General features: G+C 41.4%; 1 protein-coding gene across 2 annotated transcripts in view; it reads right to left on the bottom strand.

Moving 5' to 3' along the window:
* The window catches only part of st6gal2a (ST6 beta-galactosamide alpha-2,6-sialyltranferase 2a), a 42,525-nt gene extending 20,151 nt beyond the window's left edge, over positions 1-22,374 (bottom strand). For both annotated transcript variants that reach the window (XM_085250591.1, XM_085250590.1), the window contains exon 1: positions 22,145-22,374. The gene's annotated coding sequence lies outside the window, so the exon portion shown is untranslated. The remainder of the gene's footprint in view (positions 1-22,144) is intronic.
* Between the last annotated feature and the right edge of the window lie 392 nt (positions 22,375-22,766).

The following is a 22,766-nucleotide window of genomic DNA, read 5'->3' as shown; positions in this document are numbered from 1 at the left end:
TCCTGACTTTTTAAAAATGTGTTGCTGCCATCACTCTCAGAATGACATTTTTGCCCTTCTTAAAATGTTACGTTTTCTTGATTTAAATATTTGATTTGTGTGCTTTGCTCTACTGCGAATACAAAATGAGTTTATGACATTTGCAAATCATCACATCCTATTTTCAGTTTCAGTGTTATACACAGCTTCCCAGTTAGCGATATCGCCTGTAGTTATAAACAGTTCTAAATGCAATAACGCAAAAACGAATCAAACATTTCTTATTTTTTTTACTTTATTTTGTTCTACCCATGTACCCCCCGAGATTTTCTGAAGCACGGCTGGATGAAAGATGAGCTCAAAAGCTGATGTGCTCAGCTTTTGCAGGTACCTCATAAGGGAGTAAAAAAGTATTTTTGTAGCTTGTCTGCCGGTCCTCTGCCAGGCGTTCGTGTTTAAATTTTCTGGGAGGAGTGATTGATTGTCCTAAAGCAGTCAGAGAACGCCCTTGTGTTGCTTCCTCCTTAGTTCACAAAATCATTTATCCTTTCTCTCTTTATCTTCCATTAGCTTGAACTTCAGTTACTTATCAGATTAAGATGTGCAACAGTGAGTGTAAATGCAGGTAACCACCATCACATAACTGCAGTCAAACTGGCCTGTTGACTTGATAGCTATAGTAAAATATTATTTACCTGTGTTAGAGAGTTTGAGTGAAAAACAATGACCGAACAAGAACAAGTAAGTGCCATATTCACGTGAAACATTCACATTTGTGACATCTAACAACAGGATATTACATGCATATGTCAACACTTTGGTATCAAGTCCCAACACTTCCACAACAACCAAGAGTAAACACTCCATCTTCTCTTACTCATAACCTAACTATGGACAACTATTCACAAAAATCACAACTGAATATTTCACTTTATTACCAGTGCGATCTTCTTCTCTTATCTTTTCAATGTTTTGTTTAACATTTTAAAATCAAAATAATATGATGGAAGTAAGTCGCTGTACCTACCTTGGCTCTATAATCTTAGTTATAGATTTTTTTTTAATGCCTTTTTCGTTGCCATCCAAACTCACATTTTTGTACATCTGAGCATCCTGGTATAGGGGACACATGAGGACCAGGACCTGGATCTTATTCTGAAATTTTATGTGGCGTTTTCTAAATATTCTGTATTCCACTAGAGTCTTCTTTACTTTGCATGCCAGGTGAGGCTTTATTTTCCAAAAGGTCACTTATTCTGAACCTGCTTTCCTGAATGCCGTACACGTTCAGACGCCCAGCATCCACGTCTATCATTCTAGTCTTCTTGACAGAGAATATCACAAAAATATATATAGCATTTTTATTAAAACTACTACTCTGCACACAGTGGTTCAACAACCAATATAAAAACTGCAAAACCAAAATAAACTGTATATCATCTATGATAAGGAAAAGAAGATGGCAACTGACGTTTAGCAGGGTGTCCAGATAGTTACCTTTGGGCCATCTTTCCTTGTTTTGTTTTTTGAGGCAAAATACCATAAAATAATAACATCAGGATAAGAAGGTTATTTTTTTTAGTATTCACTTATGTTGTGATAGTGTTTAGTTGGGCATTTAACATTAATATCAGCTGTCTTCAAGATATTATGTAAAAGGTTAACGTTTCATTTGTACTACACGTTATTATATAACGTTTATAAAGTTTATGACATGCTCTATGACACTGAAAAGCAACAAAGTGCACAAATCCTGCATAAACTAACAGACTTTTAAGAAGTCCCTCCTAAAATTAGCTGAACTGTGAGAAAATTAGTGTTCAAGAAGGCACTTGTATGACTAACGTTGTGGTTCAGACAAAGCGTTATAGGTGTAATTGTTCCTGAAGAGACAGAAATTTGCTGATAGTGTTATAAAAGCTGCGCACACCCATGGTTATGTTTTACAATTATTTTTTTTTAATTCACACTGATTGCCTTAAAAAAAACGACTATGCTACAACTGTGTGATTAGCATAATGCAGCACTGTTAGGCCCCCTAACGTCTCCCTTGACAAAGAGTTCCTGGTTTGTGGTCTCGTGCACGTAGGTGGAAACTCTGATAAGAATCACTGGGCTGCTTTTCATACACCAATCTTTTATCTTCACTTAGTTAAAAAAAACAAAATCAGGATGACTTTTCAAACAGCGGGGCCGACGTCATTTCCTCCTGCATGAATTGCATTTAAACCTGCTGAGATCAATATGATGTAGTTGCTCTGGGACTCTACAGCAGTTTAAATGTCTGTATATGGTCCGATGATGGTGTCGATTTGTGTAGCTCTTCGCCAAATTAGATATGATTATGGAAATTCTGCCTACAGGGAGACTATAGTAGCATGTATACCTCCAGCAAGCCAGGAGCACATTGCTTACACATGCACCATATTTTTTCCAAGGCAGGGGCAAAGCATGAACAACAGTAGCAGACATGTCCAGTTGTTATACATATTATTAAAACTGTCACCTGGGTAGTTAAAGACAGCTCTGCAAAGCTCTGCATAGCACCAACACTGAACCACAGTCGAGCCATAAAACTGCAATGTGACTCCACAAGAGAGGCAAGAAAGAGTACAATATAGAGAATATATTTATAGTTACATTTCTTTTCCATTTCTTTTACATAACCACATTCCTTGAGCATGCCTTGCAGCTCCCTGCTGTAATATTTTCAGCACGCTGAACTCCAGCCAGTATCTGGCTGCCAGGTAAGAAGAGCCCTCGGGGGATCCAGCTGCACACCATCTCAGAGAATCCACTTTACAGCACCCTGCTGAGGAACTGGTGAGGGGCAGCCACGATACGAATACTTTTATCATGGACGCCTTGAAAAATTTCTCCTGCAAGTTAACATAAGTCTCTGAAGAGGTTCTGGCTTTGGCTTATGAAGCAAGAGCCACATAACATTTACAGAAAATAAAAATGGAAATTCTGAAGATGGATCATAGGAACATGTTTGTGAGGCTCGCTGAATTTAAGAGTTATTCAGTGAGTGGGCCGACAAAGATTAATATTCGATGTTTAACACATCATCAGAAAACAAAAGACAAGCAATAAAAGAGTCCTATAAAAGATACGGTTGAACCGAAAGCACACAGAGTAATTATCGCAGGCTTGCTCTGAAGCAGTGCTTTCTTTCGGTCCCAATTTTTCCGCACGGCATTACAATAGACGGCTGCACATTTTCTGAACTACTACACGAACCAAAGGACTTGTTCCTAATAAAATATTGAGCACTCAAGAGCGGAGTTCTTTTCCATGTGAAAGAGTTTTTAAAAAATACATAACGCTGAATTTCTTTAATATTTGCCTCGCAATGGTTCGAACTGCCTCTAGTAGCTGTAAACTAATACATCACCGCGAGGTAAAAAGAAAAAAACAAAAAGGAAAAGGCAACAAGATGAGGTTCACTAAGAATTTGTGGACCAACAAATCGAAGAGTGAACCGTGTGGTCAGCTATTGTAGATACTCGAATTCATTTATGAACAGGTTAGAATTTTCCAAGCCAAGTCTCCCAGGATTATGGGAAGAGAGCATAGTGTAGTATAAATGCAAATGCAGTATGTGCTCCACATAGTGTGGGAAATAGATTTTCCAGTGATGTATTACATGAGGGAGACTGTTAGAAATAGGCTGAAGCAGGAGGGGCTGCTGGATGGGTGAATGCACCCTCACTGCTGGGACCCAGAGTTATTTATGAACTTGAACTTAAAGAGTGTATTTTGGGTTTTTTGGAGAAGTTTTCACACCCAAATTGTATTTTGATCTCAAGCATGCTTTGGATTTATGCTCCATCCAAAATTTATTTTAGCTGGCCCCAAGGCTGCTCACCCCACATCTGATGCCAACACCAACCATAATCTTTTAAAATAGATCTGACATTCACACCCACTTGACCATGTGAATGGCCGGCCCTCCGCAGGTGAGCGAGCAGAGAGGTATTGTACTCCTCTCCTGTGGACCTTTTCACATTCACAAGCTTGTGTAAGATGATGGGATGCATTCCAATCCGAGTGTGGCCGATGGGGATGGCTATGAACGCATTTGAAGTCTGACTTGGTTGGACAGCATATCTGAAGAGCTAGTTCAGAGAAACTACGCACTGGCCCCTAACACTGAAGTGCCTGTCAGCGTGCATGGGAGCTTCCAAAGTCTGCCCCATATACTCATTTTCCAGAGTTCAAAAACTGTGCATTTGGAACTGCCATTTATTATAAATAAATAGAGTTTATTCATAATAAATGGCAGCTTGTCTTATCCCAGGAATTTGTGTCTATTGGGATGTGACCGAATGTCTTTCTGGAGGCAGATGAGAGCTGCATGAAGTGGCGTGCAAGAACGGAGGGTGTTTTAATCTGCCTTCAGCTTAGACTATTCTAACGGGTACAAACATCTTTAGACACATCCAGCTACTACGACGCTCAACCACAATAAAGCCTTAATAGCTGCGTAATGTGCAGCAGCGTGAGGCGAAACAGAGACTGGTGAAGACCCTGCCGGTGCCCCAGACCCCGTTTCAGAAGCCAGGTTTTAATTCATGCTGCAAACTCTGAGTTTCTCTCCAACTCGTTTCTTCTGACAGCATCTGAATCAGTTCTTCTTTCACTCAATTTAACTTCTTCAATCATACAAAGTGGAGCGAATTAGGTTCCAGGAGTTTATGTTTCTACAAACACTGAAATTACAGTTAGACATTAGTTCATTTTTTTAGTAACATGACTGCTTTGACATGATTGCAATTGCTGTTTAAATATAATTGATCTGCATAAAGCTTTAGACACACAACACATCAACAATCAATCATTTGTCACGTTGCAGTCAGTCACACTGAAGAAAAAGCTGGCTGTGACATTTGAGAAGCTGAAGATGAAGCGAGTAATACCAATAAAGATTAGCCTGAGATGACTAAATGTTTAAACTACGTTTTTAAAAGCTAGTTGGAGACAGTGGGACATTTTCAAATATGTTGACATGCCTAACTATATTTACAGTTGGGGCTTGGCAATAAAAAGACAAAGACATGGTCACATAAAGTCAATAAAACTAAAAGGGAGACGACACAAAAGCACAGCGTCGAACCAAATATCATGGTGAGTTAGAGTCATGTCAGATTAGGTAAATGCACACAGCATAGAAGCAGCGGCTGGCAGCAGCAACACGTGCTGAATTAGAACGTGCAATACTGCAGATTTTGGTATAGAGTCGATACGAAATAAATACAGGGTCTGTTCTGTATATACAGATACACATAAAGCTTATATAGGGCAGAGCAGCGTGTCATGATTTATGAGGTAAATCATCATCAATATGCAAATTCTGAATACATTTTAATGACCAATAAATCACTTTTACTTTTCACAGTAGTGATTTAATATGATCAAACACGCCTTTTGGCTTTTCCATTTTGAAACTGGGGTTTTTGGAGACCTGGAGTGTAAACGTGCCCGTCTCTAAAGCTCTTTGGGTCAACTTCTGTTGTTTAAATGTGCAATAGGCTATAAATAAAACATCGTGACAGTCAAACACAAAAAGGTTCAGACATTTGTCACGGTGCATGTTACAGGAAAAAAATTAATAAAATTGAAAATAAAATTTATTTAACACAATTCAGTGGGTTACACACAGAAGCGGACAGAAACAAAGCATTGCTAATGTGCTGGTATCAACCTAATGCAAATACCAGCATTGGTAATTATACTATCAATATTTGCCCATATCTGCCCACCTCTAGTGCTAATGTACCTATACACACAAGTTTATTAGGAGTGTGAGTGAGACAAAAAGACAATGGAAAATGTTAACAAGCCTTCAGAACAAGACCTCCCAATGAACACTGATGAAAAGAAGGGTTTGTTATATACAGGTGATGCTGCGATGTTTGGGGCGAAGACACAATTCTTGTAGTTTTGCCTTTTGCACACCACCATAGTGGATCGCAAATCAAGCAATCTAAGTTTGATTGAAGTGCAGACTTTCCGCTTTCATTCAAGGGATTTTACAAAAACTGAATGAACTTTGCATCAAAATGTCAGATTTTAAGTGGCTGATTCTTGTTTTTTTTTTTTTAAGCAGACAATAAGAACTGAGTGGTTTTGTTTATGTTCTCCTTTTTTGTTCATCTTCCTCTTTTCTTGAATTCCATATACAGTGGGGCAAAAAAGTATTTAGTCAGCCACCGATTGTGCAAGTTCCCCCACTTAAAATGATGACAGAGGTCAGTAATTTGCACCAGAGGTACACTTCAACTGTGAGAGACAGAATGTGAAAAAAAAATCCATGAATCCACATGGTAGGATTTGTAAAGAATTTTTTCGTAAATCAGGGTGGAAAATAAGTATTTGGTCACCTCAAACAAGGAAAATCTCTGGCTCTCACAGACCTGTAACGTCTTCTGTAAGAAGCTTTTCTGTCCCCCACTCGTTACCTGTATGAATGGCACCTGTTTGAACTCATCATCTGTATAAAAGACACCTGTCCACAGCCTCAAACAGTCAGACTCCAAACTCCGCCATGGCCAAGACCAAAGAGCTTTCGAAGGACACCGGGAAAAGTATTGTAGACCTGCACCAGACTGGGAAGAGTGAATCTACAATAGGCAAGCAGCTTGGTGTGAAAAAATCAACTGTGGGAGCAATCATCAGAAAATGGAAGACATACAAGACCACTGATAATCTCCCTCGATCTGGGGCTCCACGCAAGATCTCATCCCGTGGGGTCAAAATGATCATGAGAACGGTGAGCAAAGATCCCAGAACCACACGGGGGGACCTGGTGAATGACCTGCAGAGAGCTGGGACCAAAGTAACAAAGGTCACCATCAGTAACACACTACAACGGCAGGGAATCAAATCCCGCAGTGCCAGACGTGTTCCGCTGCTGAAGCCAGTGCATGTCCAGGCCCGTCTGAAGTTTGCCAGAGAGCACATGGATGATACAGCAGAGGATTGGGAGAATGTCATGTGGTCAGATGAAACCAAAGTAGAACTTTTTGGTATAAACTCAACTCGTCGTGTTTGGAGGAAGAAGAATACTGAGTTGCATCCCAAGAACACCATACCTACTGTGAAGCATGGGGGTGGAAACATCATGCTATGGGGCTGTTTTTGTGCCAAGGGGACAGGACGACTGATCCGTGTTAAGGACAGAATGAATGGGGCCATGTATCGTGAGATTTTGAGCCAAAACCTCCTTCCATCAGTGAGAACTTTGAAGATGAAACGAGGCTGGGTCTTCCAACATGACAATCATCCAAAACACACCGCCCGGGCAACAAAGGAGTGGCTCCGTAAGAAGCATTTGAAGGTCCTGGAGTGGCCTAGCCAGTCTCCAGACCTCAACCCCATAGAAAATCTGTGGCGGGAGTTGAAAGTCCGTGTTGCTCGGCGACAGCCCCAAAACATCACTGCTCTCGAGAAGATCTGCATGGAGGAATGGGCCAAAATACCAGCTACTGTGTGTGCAAACCTGGTAAAGACCTATAGTAAACGTTTGACCTCTGTTATTGCCAACAAAGGATCTTTACAAATCCTACCATGTGGATTCATGGATTTTTTTTTTCACATTCTGTCTCTCACAGTTGAAGTGTACCTCTGGTGCAAATTACTGACCTCTGTCGTCATTTTCGGTGGGGGAACTTGCACAATCGGTGGCTGACTAAATACTTTTTTGCACCACTGTACATGTTTTTGTTGTTTAACACTTTAAGTCTATACAGAAGAACTGATATAATTTGAGATTATATTTTGTATTATTGTGGACATTATTTATTTGGAACTGACTAATGAATTAACTTTTCCATTTTGTTTGTGTTATTCTGTAGGACTAGTAGCTTTTGACTGATTAGATTTAGGATTTTCTACACCTTTGTTATTTATTTAAAACACATTTTTATAAGCTTCTGACAGAAAAGAAATATTTCAACCCAACTTATCTCTTCACTTTGGAATAAATATTAACCTTTAAGCTTGACAGCAATATGTATGTATGTATGTAAACCACCTGAATCAGTCACATGACAGAGGATGTGGATTCTACCTGTTGAAAATTCAAACTAGGTAAAAGAAATTAGCCATGTTAGCACATAGCAAAAGATAAAAAAGACACTACAAAAAAATGATATCCTCTTTTTAAAAATGTAACAGTGTTTATTATGCCGATAGCGTGGTTCAAGCTAACTAAACTGACTCTGTTCTGTTCTTTGAGATCAACCTCATGGTCCACGGTGACACACATTCATATTCCTCGGTCAACTGGACTCAAATGGAAACTTTGCTCTTTATTTACCGGTTGCCATGGTGCATCCCGAAGCTCTGCTGATGATCGCTTTTTCCCCCTCTACTCATGCACACACTTAACTCGGGGTGAACGCACTCAGAGCAGACTGAACTTATTCTGATCAGCCTTCACGGAACTAAAAGCTACGAGTTGAACATCTCTGAGTTAATCTGCTCTGATATGTTTATGGCTAAAGTCAGAGCTTGTTGGAACAGAGCCCTTTCCTATTCATTGCTTATTCACATCACCTAGTTCAAAGTCAAGGAGAATGTTGTTTTGGTGCAATTCCACCAACTAATCTGCATTTCAGATTTCACGCTTCACTCCCCTTCACATGAGCAGAACTTTTCCAGAAGAAGAGATTAAATAAATTACTCCAAAAGGCAAAAGAATAAAGTGTAAAAGTGATGAAACAGCTACACAGCCTTTGATCTCACCAATTAAACTGCTCTATATGAGACAGAGATGGAAATTACCCATGTTAGCAACATACCAAATACAGACTCTGGAAATCAGAATCAATGCGTCCAACGTTTTTGCTCTGCAGACATGATTCAAGCTGTAAGTGTCATTGAGACAGACACACTTCCAGAGCCGGGGCCATCACTGGAACGGCTTCTTTTTTCTTTTTCTTTTTTTTAAATAACAGGGTTGGGCGGTGCATTTGTCCAATCGTCCAAAGTTAATGGATATCATTCAAACTTAGCCCGTCCAGTGCATAACATTTCACTGTACTGTACATGCTGCACGTTCTCATCTAATCTGGGGAAACTTGGGTGGTTCTGGATCTGACAAGGAACAAATGAGACACCGAAAATGAGAAGCAAGACATCAGAGGTCACTTGAATACGTGAGCTGAAGTGAGAAATTGAACATAAAGATGAAGCGCATGCAAAGATTAAATGAGGAGAGTCTCTCCTTCCTCGCTTCATAAGTGCCCTGCTGCAAAGTCCAGCGTACTTTTAGCCTCAGGAGGCGATGGAGTTATTACCATGTGGTACAGAACACTTCATCCTGTGTAATTACACTGGCAGTATCTGAGCTCTCCAAAGGGCCTGCTACAGTTCATCACATCTTCCAACTTCAAAGAGCAGCTGATAAGAATAGCAAATAGACTGAAGCCCACATAAATGAGAAAGTGGAGACAGGATAATGTCAAAGCTGAAATGTTTTCTTGTGCTGGGAAAAAAACCTCCAAAAAAAGAGCAAAACAAGTGAGCAGAAGTCATTTATCTAATGCAGGTAGTTGTTTTCTGACCCTGTCAGAGAGGAACAAGACGGGCCTGCTGACATATTGCATCTTTGTTTTTGCGGACATGTAGAAGAATTATTACTTTAATTCTTAAAACCTCCCTGTACATCCTATTCTAGTCCTGTCACTGAAACTCCAACACAATGACATAATGAAGGGCTTCCTCTTCCCTTCACTTCCACTTCCAATGCCCACCCCCACCACCACTACCACTGCCTTCATCTGTGACCTACATTCAGTTGTGGTGCTGTGCATGCAGATGTAAGCGCAGACACCGCTTGGCTGGCTGTGATCACATCTGCGTGGCTTTGCTCTGACGTCGGTCATTTTAATATTGTACTGTACACATACAGAGAACTGACTGAATATTCCTCGTTGCTTGCTTGTAGTTATTGTAATCTTGTTTTGACTGTCAGTCTTTTTGTGGAAATGTGAATTTGTACTGGCATTAGAGAAACCGGCTCCGCACAAATGACACCTTTCACATGCACAATACAGCTAGTTCCAGCCAATCAACTGCCTGCCAGTCACATACGCTAATAATCACATGACTGCAGCTAAGCACGGTTTTAAAAAAACATTTCCAACAGCTACACAAACAATGAAATTATTTAAATCTCAGAAGCTAAATAAGGACTCTACAACAAAAAGGGTGGAAAAAATATGTAAACAGATACACAGAAGGCTAACTACAAGAGTAACTACAAGAGTAACTGCAAGAGTATCAGCAAGAGTATTGTTTTGACACTAGAGTCCAAGTCCTCTTTGTTTTCACTCCGAGTTGTGTCCATTTCTTCTTGGTATTTTTTAGTCAGCACAATAACCGATAATAAAACAGCAAATGAAATTCAGATTCTCAAATGCTGATTGGTTTTTGGTCTTCTTTTTCTTCCTAGTAATTAAAAAGTGAACAGCTTTGGATTTTGGACTGACAAAAATCAAGAGACCCCAATTGAGAATCACTGCTTTAATGTCAGCCATTCATTAAGAAAGTAAACACCAGAGTCATTAATCCTTACTTATTAGTTATGGTGCACTACTTGAATTGCATTGCTCAGCCCTTTATGTATACAGAGGGCTAGTTTATGCAAGAACAACGATAGTGAAACAGCACAGACAGCCCCCCGCCTAGTAGTCTTTATTTTTTAAATGCACACAATTAATTTTAAAAAACTCAAATAACTTTTCAAAAACTATGACCCAAAACTGGTCAACACATGTTAAAAAAAAAAAAAAAAAAAAAGACAGTTTCTAAATACTTTTAGACTTAATTTCCTAAAAACATGCAAATCTTCAAATAATTGGTCAGTTGAGGCAAGTTCCAAAAACTACTGGATCATAAAAGGGCCTCTCACGATAATGTCCCACCAGACTTTTGTATCATTAGTTCACAGACTGTTCAACATTTCCATTCACCTCCTGAAGTACACATCTGTCTCAACGCAAACAAATATCTGTCTGTAACATCTAGGCCTTCAAACCAAACTGTGGCTTAGGGATGAACCAAAACACTACAATTAATTTCCATAAAAACAAAACAGCAAAGTGAACGATGCAACACACACCTACTAAACAACACTGACAAGATCTAAATTATGGGTGAATGTTAGCACCATGTGACTAGTTAATAGACTTATTGGTTTAACCAGAACAACAGTGTGTCTCGTTTTGTTTTCCTGTGATGCCTGGCACCACCACTTTCCTGTAAAAAGAAAACGTAATCATGAGTTACGTGTAAAAACGCGTCCGTTTTTGTGTTGATACAATGACACAACCCACAGAACAAAGAAGTTACAGACAGGCTCATCAATTATAGGAAATACCGAGAAAGAGACGTCGTTCATCTGGATTCCCACTTGGTGGTAACAGGATCAGACTCATGAGAGATGGCTTCATGCTGCTGTAATATCAGGTCCAGCAAGGTCAGAGCAAAAAGCACCAACTCCATTAAAGACCGATCCCACTGAGGGAGATTAGGTCTGTCCTGTCCCCTTCTATCCTCCTTCAACTACAGCGCTGATTACATCACTTGAGCAAAAATGTCTATTTTTGCAAAGGCATGCTCAGAAACTCATTAATCTTGCTTCGAAGAAGCAGCTACACCTAATAATGGCTAAGAGGTGCAGGGGAGCGGAAGTCTCTCACACACAAAACACACACACAGACACAAGCACACCTGTCACAGTCCATCTGTTACAGAAAACCCACAACTGATTTTTAGCACAGAGGAAACAACAGAGTCTTCACTCTGCAGAAAGGAGAGAAAAAACCATAATAGTGAGACAACACCTGGACACACACATATGTGGACAAGGTCACTGCACTGCCAATTAGCCCCTTTCTATCAGAACTCTGGGAGAGCTGTTTGTGCACCTTGTAATTACCAGAGGAGAGGACGTGTTTTATTTGAGACTAGTGCTACTGACACAGCCAATGGGAAAAAACAAACCTGTGACTTATTCAAAGCAGACATCGGTCAAGAGAAAATTATTATTCATCACCCACCCCACTGGCTGTTTAGAGTCTAAATAGGTGGAAGACTTAAAAAGTCTAAAATGACACTATACTTAGAGGACTTGGCAATTCATGGTTCCAAAAAAGTGGGGGGAAGAGAAATGAAACTAGTGCTTAGTTTACAAAGTTCTCTTCACCAGAAGAAAATGGCAAATCTGATGAAATTATATGGCTGGAAAGGGTTGACTCATTGTGACCTTCCAACCACATCCCCTTCTGATAAATCACACAGAGCAGTGCTTCTTGATGACAGGCTTTCACGGTGCATAGCGCTCGCTTGAATACAGTCTGCCAGCGGCAAGGTCCTATGAAGGAAATGCAGTTCCACACCTCACATTATGGCCCATAAATACAGCCGGGAGTGTTGACGCCCACAGCGGGCGGCCGTTTGACGTGGGGAAAAAAAGTAGAGAAAGTCCACTTAAAGCCTCTTTCGCTGTCTGTTGCCCTTCTTGTGTAGGCTGAAAGTACATGGCGATGTTTGTAGTACCAGACCGTGTCACCTCGCACGCTTACTGATGACGGTGAGTAGGAAACGAGACAAACAGGCTTAGAAAACTGCTGCCAGTATCGATATTTCTCTGGTCCACACACAGAAAAGGGATCCAGTCTTTAAGTGATGACATGACAAATCTTGCTTCCGGGCCCAAACTACCCTGCGTTTAATAAGGCTTTTATGTTTTTAACATGCTTTGCGAGAGACCGGTGACCAGCATCGCGGAGCATGACGTCCGAGCGGCACTGAGGAGAGTGAACACAAGGAAAGCGGCGGGGCCAGACGGCATCACCGGCCGTCTGCTGCGCTGCTGTGCTGACCAGCTAGCAGGTGTGTTCACTTACATCTTCAACGAGTCCCTGGCGAAGTCTGTGGTCCCCACATGCTTCAAAAGATCCACCATCATCCCTGTGCCCAAGAACAGCAAACCCTCATCCCTGAACGATTACCGGCCAGTTGCACTGACCTCGGTCGTAATGAAGGTGTTTGAGAGGCTGCTGAAGAACATCATCTCCTTCTCCATCCCAGACACCACAGATCCGCTGCAGTTCGCCTACAGATCCAACAGATCCACAGAGGATGCCATCGCCCACGTCCTACACACCACTCTCAGCCATGTGGACAAGAAACAGGGTAACTATGTGCGAATGCTGTTTGTTGATTACAGTTCAGCGTTTAACACAATAGTGCCCTGCAGACTGTTCACAAAGCTGAGGGATCTGGGACTTAACAGCCATCTGTGTGCATGGGTGTTGGACTTCCTCACTGGCAGAACTCAGGTGGTGAGGGTGGGCAGGTGCTTCTCCAACAGCATCACCATCAACACAGGAGCACCTCAGGGATGTGTCCTCTCGCCACTGCTCTACTCCCTCTATACTTCAGACTGTGTGGCCACCCATGGCTCCAACACCATTGTGAAGTTTGCTGACGACACAGTGGTGTTGGGTGCCATCTCCAACAATGATGAGACAGCCTATATGGATGAAGTGAAGAATCTGGCATCATGGTGCCAGGACAATCACCTCCAGCTGAACGTCAGCAAGACCAAGGAGCTGGTGGTGGACTTCAGAAGGGGTCAGCACAGAGACTACAAGCCCATTATCATCAATGGAGCTCCAGTGGAGAGGGTGCAGTCCTTCAAGTATCTTGGTGTCCACATCTCCTCAGACCTGACATGGGCTGCCCACATTCAGGTCCAGACCAAAAAGGCTAGGCAGCGCCTGTATCACCTACGACAACTGAGGAAGTTCAGGGTCTCTCCAAAGATCCTCAGGATTTTCTATACAGGCGCTGTGGAGAGCATCCTCACACAGAACATGACATCGTGGTTTGGGAACAGCTGTGTGAAGGACTAAAAAGCTCTCCAGAGAGTGGTCCGTACAGCAGAACGCTGCTGCAGGATTGCTCTCCCCCCGCTTCAGGACACCTACACCAGGAGATGCCGGACTAGAGCAGCGCAGATACTGAAGGACCCGTCCCATCCTGGCAACAAACTGTTCCAACTTCTGCAATCTGGTAGAAGGTTCTGCATCATCCGGGCAAGGACAGAGAGACTCAAGAGGAGCTTCTATCCCCAAGCCATCCGGGCCCTAAACACACACACGTCCTCTCACATCATCTATAATTGACTGAGACAGGACTCTTCCAGACACTAAACCAAGGCACAATGTACATTTCAATTCCTTTAATTTTAAATATGTTTATATTGTCTATCCTGTAAAATAGTCAGATGTCTATTCATATTAATGTACAGAATTCAGCTGCTTGCTGCTACTACTGCACATGCACAATGTATATATATATTAGGGGTGCAACGATATTTGTATCGATATTGAACCGTTCGATACAGTGCTTTCGGTTCGGTACGCATATGTATCGAACAATACAACATTTGTAATTTATTTTATCAACTTTCCTTCTGACGATGCTGTCTGTGTTGAGCGCTCAGTGAATCTGCGTTCGACTACTCCGCCTAGGCTGCACTGTCGAGCGCAGATCCACTGAGCGCTCAACACAGACAGCATAGTCAGAAGGAAGAGAGCAGGGCAAGCTAGCAAGACAGAAGTTAAGCTCTCCTTGCAACATGGACCTCCCCCACCCTCATTCAGATCTGGCGTTTGGAATTATTTTGGTTTTCATGTGACGTATGACCCTGAAGGTAAGCGAGTCATGGACTAAAGTAAAACAGTATGTTGGATGTGCCATGCAATGCTCAATTACATGGGTGGGAACTAGTGTGTTAGCGCAGTTAGCTCGTTAACGTGTTGGCCGTCTAGCCCCATGCACGGGGCGATCGGCGGTAGCTCGTTAACGGAGATTTGCCGTGTTGTGGCGTTAAGGTCATTTCAACGAGATTAACCTGAAAGCACTAGTGGGAACACAACGAATATGACTGCACATTTACGCCGACATCATCCTAGTGCAAAGACAAAAACAACAAGCATGCTACTAACTTTAGCCGAGTCATTTAGACAGCTGTTAGCACATGATTCTCCTTATGCTGCTGAGAATATAGCCCAGAAGAAGCGGATAGTATAGCTTTTATTTTGGAAAGAGACATTTCTCTGTAATAAACTCTCTTTTCCAAAGATGAGTGATTCCTCAATCAGATACAGGGCTCGCAATATCGCTAGCCCGACGTCCTGGGGATAGCGATTTTTTCAGTCGGGCTACCAAAATCTATCTCTGCCCTGCCCGTAGGGCTATTGTAGGAAGGAAAAATATATGTCAATGCTTTTGCATTCTTTCAGAAATGTAGCTGGGTAATTATGTCATTGGCATCGGTGAGCCACTGTCAATATGTGACATATTGAAATCGCGTTTGAATTTGCGCTTGTTTTTTTGCTTTCACTTTGCAATCGTGCGAACTGTGTATAGAGAGCGACAGCACTGATCTGTGAGTGATGATAATTTGTGCACCAATTCCTCTGACATCGTCTTATTAATCGTTAGCTTACTATGCAAACATGACAAGTGAAATCTCCCGCCACAAGCTTAAACATGTGAGAGGTTGATCGCGCAGAGAATCCCTGAGCTTATGTGAGTGCGTGTGTAAAAGCAGCAGGATATATATTTTAGTTCTGCTGAGCCAAATAAGACAGGTCAGGGTGAAGAAGTGACAGCCAAAGAAAAGCTTACCACAAAACGGAGAAGTTATGACAAATCAGACTAAGGCAAAAAGAAAGTGCAGCTTTATGGTTTCATGGACAAAAGAATTTCTGTGGCTGCAATATGACGAGCTAAATAACCAGGGCTGCACATAAGTGGTCCGCAGGTGCGCATTCGCTGTCAAAATAAAAAACACGCACAAGGGTTAGGGTTAAATTTAAAAACTGTACTTTTGAGTTAAAATATATATTTATAATTTTAATAAATGACAAATTAAAAAGGCATGAACATTTTTTTTGTATCGAAAAAATATCGAACTGTGACACCAAAGTATCGAACCGAACCGAACCGTGAATTTTGTGTATCGTTGCACCCCTAATATATATATATATATATATATATATATATATATATATATATATGTTCTTCCTCTACACCCCCCCCCCCCCATTTTTTTTTTTGCACATGTCGAGGAGTGTGTCAGCCTACATTTCACTGTGTGTTATACTTGTATAACTATGCATGTGACAAATTAAGAACCTTGAACCTTGTATCTTGTTCTATTTAATCTCAAAAAGCCCCTAAAAACAGTCATTGATCACTGTCGGCCTCTTTCGGTTTTTATTACCGCTAATCATTTTAAGGATCAGTTTTTAAAACCTTACGATGTAACTACAGCCCAGCCCATGCATCAGTATATTAATGACTAACCTCGTATTGTGGATGGATTATCTCACTGGGTGTAAAGTTCAAACTATAGGGTGGTTGGGAGATGAAGTTCCAACCAAAGAGAGCGACAGTTTTAAGGGCGACGTGTGGACGCGCTGTGTCACGGAGAATGCTTACGCACAGTGCACGCAGTGTGCAACTGTATTTTGGGACTGAAAGGTGGTATTGTTGGTTGACTTTCTGCCTGTCAATCAATCTGTCAATCAATGTTGACAGGTAGCGTGAAACACTGCATTTTAGAATCGGAGAAGAGGAATGCTGAGCAAGGCCGTAAGCATTCTCCACGTCACCGCGCCTCCACGATCACTGTTTTTCTTTTAAAAACCAGCTGAAAACTACTTTTTTTAGACAGATATTTGGATGATGTTCTTTCGTATTATGTTGTTTTTGTGCGATATATTTTTAAATTCCCTGTAAAGTACTTTGTAATAGATTCTTTGCTTAAAAAGTTCTAAATAAATATTATTTACTTAACTGTGCAGAGACCAACCCCACTAAACTACAGCTCAAGAACCATTTACAGAAAGCTAACCTTTTTATAATCTGTCTGAACTCTGGACACTTGCCTCCCCTCACAAACTGAGATTAGAGACTTAAGAGTAAAAATAAGAATGTGACGCCATAATAAGCTGCTTGAATATCCTGTGTCCCTTTTTAAGAAGACACACCATAAGGACTACAGCATCGCACATTGAGATGCACACGAGCTAAGTTTGAATAACGCCTCCTCAGGAATTTTACAATCCTGTGAAGACAGCTAATTACCAAAGATGCCGCTGTGTTCAGAGGGGTCATCCTCCGAGTCCTCACGCACTACAGCCAGGAGTGAGGGACACAGCTGGGCTTGATGACTCCAGCTCTCTTGCTTTTGAAGCCTGAGCTCAGATAACTGCTGGTCTGGTCGGTTAGTGGGCATCTGAAATTACACCTCCACCTTCCCGGAGTGGCCTGCCCGTCAAGTCCCTCCACTCCTTTGCACTGTATCTCAACATTTACAGTCTGGTGCGGATAAAATTGAAACCCTACCTCTAGCCATCGCCGACAGTAAAATTGCAAGCATGTTAGGAATAATTACAAAGGAGCTCGGGTATCGACTCAAAGCAAAGCTTGGAGAATTATTACCTGACTCTGCAGCTCCCCTCAGCTTTGCAGGGCTTTTCGGCCAGTGACATTACTGTTGTGGTTGCTTTTACTCACAAAAAAGAAGAAAAAAAAGCTTTCAAAAGTCACCTTCGAAAACCTATTGAACACCGCACAGCAGATGGACACAATCAGAGACTAAAGGCCTCTTTACACTGTTTCATTTTGGACACCTTTGGGAAAGGGCAAAAATCTGTGGCCGTCTCTCAAATGCACCAATCAAAGACAGCTGCCCTGTGGCAAAATTCACACCTTCACTAATTTATAACCAGGTTCTGACTGTGTGACTCACGCTCCCACCAACATCCAAAAAAACCAAACAAAAAACAAAAAATGATGCCGATTCCCCTTTGAGGTGACTCCATAAGTGGACCATCACATGCAAAAGCAACAGAAAGCAACATAAAAGAAAAAATATATATTTCAAAACAAGTTTTGCGTACTTTTATGTAATTTCCACAGATAAGAGCAGCACAAACCAGATGACGCAAGCAGATGATTTATCTCTGCCCTCATATTCATCAGCTTTATGATGTTCTTTAATCACACAATCTGAAGCCGAGACCTGTCTCACGTTGTGTGACATGAGTCTTACAAAAGTTGTTTTTACAGTCTAGTACTAGGGCTGCCACGATTAGTCGACTAGTCACGATTACGTCGACTATCAAAATCGTCGACGACTGATTTAATAGTCGACGCGTCGTTTGAAGCTTTGTAAGATCACAAAAGACGCAGGAATAACTAGTTGCACAGTCTTAACTTCTTCCTTTCATTGTTGACAAACTGTGATAAATCTAACAGCTAGATAGAAACACAAGTGCAAATTAAAGATACATACAAAGGCTGGCATGTCAAGTTAAAAAGTTTGGGTTACTTGTTTTCACTTGGGGCATGTGCTGCTCAGCGAGATTAATGGCTTAGTGAGCTTCTTTGAGCTTAAAGTACCCTAAATCCCCATGGTAACAGGTTATATGTTAAGCATATAACCTGAGGACAGATTTAAAGTTTTGGTTTAAAATCTAAAATCTGATTTAAATCTATCATTTACAGCACGTTTAAAGTGCTAATCTTTTAAAATCTCTGCTGGGAAAATATGTTTTATATGTGAAACACCTGTTTACTCAGTAACATTAATTTGAGTTAATCTGCCAATAAACCTTTAATGTTCAATAAATCCGGTTTAAAGTTTCAGGGCTTCTAATCTGCAGCTGTTACCTTAGAAAAAAACCTGAGCGCAGAAAGTACACTCAGCATAACTTGAATTAATATATTTATTTTACCGCTCGGCGCATTAAATCACCAGATTATTAATTTTCTGCAGCATTAATTTTGTCTTATTTGCAACTGTGTTGCATTTTACTCAGATACTTTTTCTGTTCTTTGGAGAATTTTAATCACTATTTATTATCACCATCTGATAACGTCTCTGGCTAGACTAGGTGGCACTCACAGGGATCATTTTTTGGTGGAGGAAGTGTCACATTACCTACAAAAATGCCCATTTTTATGTGAGTGTGCAGAGCTTGAGGCAGAAAGCCCAACTTGACAGAAAAAACTGATAAACACTGTCATGATGCCCATTACCTCCAACTCAGGCTAACGCAAAGAAAGCCTGGCTCTGTTGAACTTTGTTCATAGCACAGCCCTCAGGTGATGAAAAACATGCTACTGCAGGTTTAATGCAATAAAAAAATGAAATCAATATGAACTGGTTTTGGAAAAAAAAAGCATTCTGAAAACCTCAATATCAGCAGTACCATCTTATACTTTAATCAATGCAACTATTCCGAGCACCTTCGAGGCTGCAGCGGTGCAATATCCACTTCACGGCCCTGCTCGTGAACAGATCGACTCCTGCACATCTATCTCTTTACAGCCTAATCCAGACTAAAGCTGGTATGAATCACTTCCCCTCTCAGACGTCCTCTCATCTGATGCTAATAAGAACAGTCAGTCTTTGACTCCAACACTGTTACTGGGTCATAGCCGACTTCAATTATGCATTTCATCTGTTAGCATTTTTTTCACCTCCTAGTATTTTTAGAGTCATATTCATGAATGCACACACACACACACACAACACTCCCTCTCTTTTACATGTGTGCGTGTGTGTGTGTGCGCGTGTGTGTGTAATTAACCTCCCAAACCTTCCTTTCAACCTAATGTGTTTCTTTGCAGTGTAAATTCTCACTAGTTTTACAGAACCTCTACACCCTTATCATTTTACATGTTTACTACCTTCATGGCAGAATGCAACTTTGGGTCACATGACCAGAAAGGTTGAAAAGGAAAGAGATCGTGAGAATCGTGAACACACGATACTGACCCACATGCTTACTATGCTGCAGTTTCAGCGACTTGCTGATTTATATTTACACACATTTTTCCAATGACGACTTTGAGCTGCACTCAGCGTGTCAAAGAACTACATGCTGGTCAATATCTATCAGTTTGATAAAGAAATAAAGACTCTGTGTGTAAAAATGGCTTGATGTATTTGCTGTGGTGGAATAAATGTGGTGTGTTAGTGTTAGTGTGTGCAAAGAAAGGAGCTCTCCTTAACACCTTTGCCTTGTCTGCACACACAGAGGGAGGGAGCCCCATTGGAGACAATAAACATCCAGCTGCAGACACAAAGAGGTGCCAGCCAACGTGTGGATGCGATTAGCTAGTTGTGTGTAATAGCAGTAATACAGAAGTTGTGTGACAGTCACAACGCTTTCACACAGCGCGGGTGTAAATCTGTGTGTATCAAGCATTCATTTGCACATTTATAATGCACTGTGAGAGGGGGTAAGAACATCTATGGTTTGAGAAGTAGAACACAAAGCGATCCTGCGTTTTTGCTCTGGTTTATTTTATCACATATAAATGAATAACTTAACAAAAATAACTTTACCTCTACAGTTTAAACAGTGACCATTAAATTAAACTTTTGTCCTTGTCCTTGTAAACTCCGTGAAGCCTTGAAAACCACAGCGCACATAAATATTCAGCAGCTCTACACACGCGCACACGTAATAACACTTTTCTGATGCAATGTCACTATAACCTGGAGAGGAGCTTTGAATTTCCTTCCCTGAGCTGTTTATGATGCACAGAGAAAGAAAATACAAAAGAACAGGCCGGTGCCTTTGATTCCGGTGGACTACGGAGAACAGTGCGGTTGTGCGCGTGTTCTCACTGTAATGAGTTTCAGTCGACTCCCAAACTCCACCGCGGTTCTTGAAGGCTGTGTGCGTTTCTTTGGCAGGTTTAATGTGTTACGGTGACATTCAGCTAAAAGTGGCGACAGCTCAGTGATAAGACTTCCTGTTGCTGATATCAAGACAACTCGCACTACTTCAAAAGGCATCACGTTCCAAACCCTCCGCATGCACAAAAAATAAAAGGCTTAATTGCTCTTGACACCAGTGTGTGTCTGTGTGTTGTTGGTCCTGTTGTTGTTGTTTTCACTGCTTTCAATCACCTGGTGTTAGTCTGGGAGTGAATGTAAAGTAGAATAGGTTAGCTTCTAATTTTAAAAACAAACGGCTACAACTGTGTCACAATGTGTTTAAACACCACTTGCATTTAATCATTAGTCATTATTCATCTCTGGCTCTCTTCAACAGTGTGTATTCTGTCCTCTTTTCCTCCCATCACCCCCAGTAGGTCTTGGCAGATGTCTCCCCCCTCTCTGAGCCTGTTCTGCAGTTTCTTCCTGTTACGAGGGAGTTCTTCCTCCCCACTTTCCCCAAGCGCTTCCTCATAGGTGGTTGTCTGATTAATGGGAATTCTTTTTGTTTTATTGTAAGCTCTTTACCTTACAATAACGAACCTTGAGGCAACTGTTGTTGTGTTTTGGTGCTACATAAATAAAACTGAATTGAAGTGAACTGAGTTGAGTCTGAAGGGAAGCAGCAAATGTAACTTTTGGTATACAAAGCAGGTTATTTCCACCTTAACTAAAGTGGCACTGATTTCTGTTTGCGTCAAAGCGCTATTAATGTAATACTATACAACTGTTTTTAATTTAATTTAACCTGGAGCTCCTTAGTTGGCCTTGGTTTGCTGTTTTGTGTGGAGCTGCTCCAGCATGTGCATCAATAACTGAGCGCTAAGGCAGCGAGAAACCTCCGCATGTTCTTCCCAAGTTGTAGAGCGGAGTGGGGCACTGGCTTCACAGTGAGATGTGAATGAAATCAATCCATTGTGGGGCGAAGCAGAAAAAAACAGAAAAACACTAAACAGCGCCGGGTAACAGGATCGCGTCAGAAACGGTGAACTCTGCTGCCTGTGTCAACAATGCCTCTGTTTTTACTTAACAATCTAACCAATAAAAATGGTTAGAAAAAATGAGCCGCTGTTAAAATGAGCTTCCTGTGATGGTTATGCTGCTCCGGAGAAGTAACGAAGACAAAGCGCTGTCGGCTACATTCTCATCCGCATGTTTTTTCTTTTTATTTAGGGTTTTTTTTTCCATTTCAAATTCTCGGTATTGCAGCGCTTTAAGCAAACATCGTGCGAACACATCCTCCCCTTGTTCCGCTCCGCGTTCGTGCACAAAGCGCTCTTAATCAGAAAATGCAGAACTGTATCGAAATCCTAGGGAGAGCAAACAAAGCCTTACCCAAATACTGTTACGGGTCCTCAATGGATGCTGCTGCTGCGGCTTTCCGGTGGTTCATTTTGCTCCCGTCCCCCTTGTTGCACAGCGAGCATGCGGCTCGCTTTGGCTCGCCTCTGCTCTCTGGTCACTGTGAAGATATCCACTACTACGCTGAGAGAGCAGAGCGGCTGTGTTGTCTATCACATTGTTGCTGGCCCTTTTTTTTCCCCCTTCTTTTTTTTTTTGCGTTTTTAAAGGGGGCGGGGCCAGCGAGTTGGGGGTTTTTTTCTTCCCTTTGTTAGTGCGCCACGGATAAGGCTTGCTGGCCAGAAGGAAGGAAAGAAGGGATAAAGGAAGGAAACTGATATTAAAATTAAGTTTGATTTTGACTGTGAGTTGGATGAGGGGTCATGGTGTGCAAAAATGGCAATAAGGCAATAAGGCTAATATTGATACAGTGATTCCAAACCTATGCAGTCAGGTTAGCCCTTCATACTGAGACTTGGAAATTCAAAATTTCAACAACAGACTGTTACTGGAAAATATGAAGTTCTTTTCATTGTTATGTTGCAAGTTCATTGCCTGAAGAAGGCTTAATTCTTTGTGGTGCTGGAAACATTACTCAGAGATTTTGGTCCATATT

Source organism: Mchenga conophoros, linkage group LG16 (assembly GCF_057382185.1).
Source record: "Mchenga conophoros isolate Kocher_MC1m ecotype Shallow Benthic linkage group LG16, M_conophoros_male_GT1.1, whole genome shotgun sequence".
Classification (NCBI taxonomy): domain Eukaryota; kingdom Metazoa; phylum Chordata; class Actinopteri; order Cichliformes; family Cichlidae; genus Mchenga; species Mchenga conophoros.
This window is presented reverse-complemented; position numbering and strand designations above follow the sequence as displayed.